This window comes from Pinus tabuliformis, chromosome 1_1 (genome assembly GCF_031772625.1).
Source record: "Pinus tabuliformis cultivar Carrire ecotype Pingquan chromosome 1_1, CPIR1, whole genome shotgun sequence".
NCBI classification, from domain to species: Eukaryota; Viridiplantae; Streptophyta; class Pinopsida; order Pinales; family Pinaceae; genus Pinus; species Pinus tabuliformis.
This window is the reverse complement of record NC_142297.1, coordinates 112548925-112553238: the sequence shown is the minus strand read 5'-3', so window position 1 is coordinate 112553238 and position 4314 is coordinate 112548925. Positions and strand designations below refer to the sequence as shown.

The following is a 4314-nucleotide window of genomic DNA, read 5'->3' as shown; positions in this document are numbered from 1 at the left end:
GCTACTGAAATAAAATACTATTGAACCTTTTTTCCAAGGAAAACCTCACATTGAAACCCAAGGGGTGATTCCCCACATTCTATCACATTCCTATTAAACCCTGAGTTAGCCATATATTCAAAAGCACTGGTAACAACAGTTGAACTAAACCCTTGAATTTCTTCGTTTATTTACAAGAATACAACATGTCAAGGTTGTTCAACATTCTAAACTGAAACTATATTTTAGCTCTGCATAAGATATTAAAACAATATGAACTATCACAGAGAATTAAAATTCTTAAAACAACATAATGATATCACTTAAAATATTCCAATGTTTTTGGATACTGCAAATGAATATACTTCAGCAGAGTTCCACAAGTATCCACCACATCAAAGTTTATGGCAAAATCTTCCTTTAATCAAAGACACCAAAAAATTAAGAAATCAAAATCTAAACATCTTTAAGCTTGATAGAAAACAACCAGAGACTTGATACTTTACAAAAAGATATAAATCCACAATAATTTATGGTTCTTAGCCCAACATTGTACACTTTCTACCATGCAAACGAATTGCAAAACAAACACAAAAATGTAACACTTTCTACCATGCAAATGAACTGCAAAACAAACCCAAAAATGTAAGTTATTGCAGTGAAAAATTGTATTAAATTGCAATTATGAGAAATGAAGAGTTTTCAATACCAAAGACAACAAGGACAAGTTGACAATGACAAATAACAATCCACCTAACAAATATTTGAATTTGGAATCAGGAGGCAAGTGAAAACATAAATTTATGAATACAGTCCTTCACTAAGATAAGAAATCATGTGCTGACCAAATGATAGATACAATTGCAACAAATTCCAGGAATTATATTAAATTGCAATTATGAGAAATGAAGAGTTTTCAATACCAAAGACAACAAGGACAAGTTGATAGTCACCAAGTACAATCCACCTAACAAATATTTGAATTTCAAATAAGGAGGCAAGTGAAAACATAAATTCATGAATACAGTCCTTCACTAGGATAAGAAATTATATGCTAACCAAAAAATACATACAATTGCAACAAATTCCAAGAACTCAGATTTACCTTGACCTAGTTTATTCAACGTAGTTGACCATTTCTTTTATGATTTTATGTAAGAAGAAAGTACTCTTTCCATCTGTAATCTAGTAGAATAAAATATCAATAAGTAATAATCTACCCCAAGTCATAATAGAAATAAGAACAATAGCTTATTGGCATTAAAATACAAGCATATGCCAGAGTTAAGAGTTAACAACAATGCCAACTTACAACATTCCTACTAGAAGAATGCATTGACAACAATGCTCTCTCTAAAACATATAAATCTACAACCTTATCTTCTGGCAATGTAGATGTGAAACTAAGGCCAAAGTCGATCAGGACCTGTTTCAAAAACATTATAATTTACAAATATCAAATATTCATTTTCCCATAACATCATATATTGAAAAGATAGTTTAACATGCTAAACATAAAATACAAGCCAAATTATTATGCATTATGTACATGGCATCAATTGAGAAGACTTTCCAAGCCACTAAAGACAAGTTGTATATGCATTGAGATTGAACAGATCTAAGGAAACTTACTTTTTCTTTTAGAAATCCAAGAAAAATAGGAATTAACAAACTGTGCATGTCTTTGTGGTTTGCAAACACAAAGATTTACATGTAGTTAAAATGTAGTAAAATTTGTAATTGCATTAAACAATTTTCATAGTTTAGGATAAAAAACAAAGCCTACAACCGACCAAGGGTAAGATTTTTCCAATCAATGTATTCGGATTGGAAAAAGGCATCATTCAAAATAACTTCATACCAATTGTTTGGAATCTTGATGAATTATCATATTTGATGTTGTCAGATCACCATGCACCAAACCTCCATCATGTAAAAGTCCAACAACTCTGCCTATCTGTTGAGCAATATCTCCTATTTGTTCCTCTATAGTTACAAAGAAATCAAGGATATTTCTTGTTTAGCTAAGACAAACATAAAATTACTGGCATAGGGGATCAAAGGAAGACCAAGTAAATTGGAGCTAAATCAAATTAAAAATTATTATTCCAAGCTAGCAATGACTATCCTTAAATTCACACTGTAGATCATATTGCATTTTAATATGACTAGAAAAACATACCATAGCCAGGAAGTGATCCTGATTGCAAAAGCACCTCTTTCATAGATAGACCCTCTATATATTCAAATGTAAGGGTGTGAAGCTCAGAATCTAGGGAAAAAAGAGTGGGAGTTTCAACTCCAAGCTTTCTAGCCTTAGCCATGCAATGTGCTTCCTAGAATCACATTTTTATAAGGATCCCACTCACAACCACCTTAGGCAACATGCAGAATAATCTATCTCCTTATAGCCATGAAGTAAAGATAGAACAGAAACAAACTAATTTGTCTCATACATTGAGCCCATAAAGACGTTTCAAGGTCAACGTTGAATCCAAAAGGGATGCATGTACTTCTTGGAGAAACACACTTTAATAATGGTCCTTCTTCCCAAAATGTTGTTCTACATACAAACAATTGGACTCTAAAATAGAAAATAATACAGAAAGCCAACACCCTAGAAAAACTCAAGGAAACAATAAGACAACCAACTAATTTCACTCACAACCTCTGCACCCTACTTCACCAGTTGCCCTGATGGAAACTGTTTCTCCTCACATTCAATCTCCATGAGTAATTTGTCTACAATATTTTGTGAGACAATACAAATCACCTTGATTTGAAGTGTTGGATAGATAATAGATATCTAATTTACAAGTGCTAATTTGTATTAATCCCTGCAAGAAAAATGCACAACTGCATGTTATATGGTAAGAAAATGATTAATAAAATGAACATCAAAAGATCATAGATGGGCCTTAGTTGTTTTCACATATGTAGGGTTCACAAATTTTTTGTAATATTTATACATATGGAAGTCAAGAATGGAATAACCTAAGAATGTGGTCCCTAAGAAGAAGAATCTCAGCTTTATGCATTGTGCCAAATGATAGATACAATTGCAACAAATTCCAGGAACTGTATTAAATTGCAATTATGAGAAATGAAGAGTTTTCAATACCAAAGACAACAAGGAGAAGTTGACAGTCACCAAGTACAATCCACCTAACAAATATTTGAATTTGGAATAAGGAGGCAAGTGAAAACATAAATTCATGAATACAGTCCTTCACTGGGATAAGAAATTATGTGCTGACCAAATAATAGATACAATTGCAACAAATTCCAGGAACTCAGATTTACCTTGACCTAGTTTATTCAACGTAGCTGACCATTGCTTTGATGATTTTCTATAAGAAGAAAGTACTCTTTCCAACTGCAATCCAGTGGAATAAAATATCAGTAAGTAATAAGCTACCCCAAGTCATAACAAAAATAAGAACAATAGCTTATTGACATTAAAAGACAAGCATATGCCAGAGTTAAGAGTTAACAACAATGCCAACTTACAACATTCCTACTAGAAGAATTCATTGACAACAACACTCTTTCTAAAACATATAAATCTACAACCTTATCTTCTGGAAATGTATATGTGAAACTAAGGCCAAATTCGATCAGGACCTATTTCAAAAAAATTATAGTTTGCAAATATCAAATATTCATTTTCCCCTATGAGCATCAACCAAGAATGTCTAGCAAAAAAATTGTTAAGTTTTGTTTGACCTACCAATCGTGATGTTGACTTACTTACTCTTGCCATAGTTAGATCCTCAGGGGATCTTCAATACTTTTATTTTCCTCTTGATATGTTCTTGCATAGTTCACAAATCTCTTGAAATGACAATTGAGAGATATCTCCTTTTCCCACCAGGTTAAGAATATCAATCCATTCACCCCTTATAGCTTTTAGTAGGAGAGTTTTTAATGTGTCTAATCCTAAATCATGCAATTTAGATATTTTGACATTATAAGTAAATCTCTCCACTAAATATTCTAGGCTTTGATCCTCTTTTTGGTTCATATTAAAGACTTTATTTCTAAGGTCATGGTGTATGCAATAATCTTTATATTTTCCCAAAAATACTATTTTCATATCAGCCCATGTCCTTATAGAATTTATTCCTAAATTCATGAACCATCTAAGAGCTCTATCCTTGAATGTTGCCGGAAACAAATTCAATTTTTGAATGTGTAATGAGTAGCCATAATATCTACAAATATTTAAAATTTGAAAATAAATGTTTCTGGGTCTTCTAATCTCATACCTTTGAAGTTAGGAAGTACAAATAGAGGTATGTTCTTCATATGAATGTTGATATTAGTTTCTTGAAT

The 4314-nt window shown here is 31.8% G+C and overlaps 1 pseudogene; it reads right to left on the bottom strand.

The window, feature by feature from the left end:
• Positions 1–298: 298 nt before the first annotated feature.
• On the bottom strand, positions 299–2710 carry LOC149211899 (uncharacterized; annotated as a pseudogene).
• Between the last annotated feature and the right edge of the window lie 1604 nt (positions 2711–4314).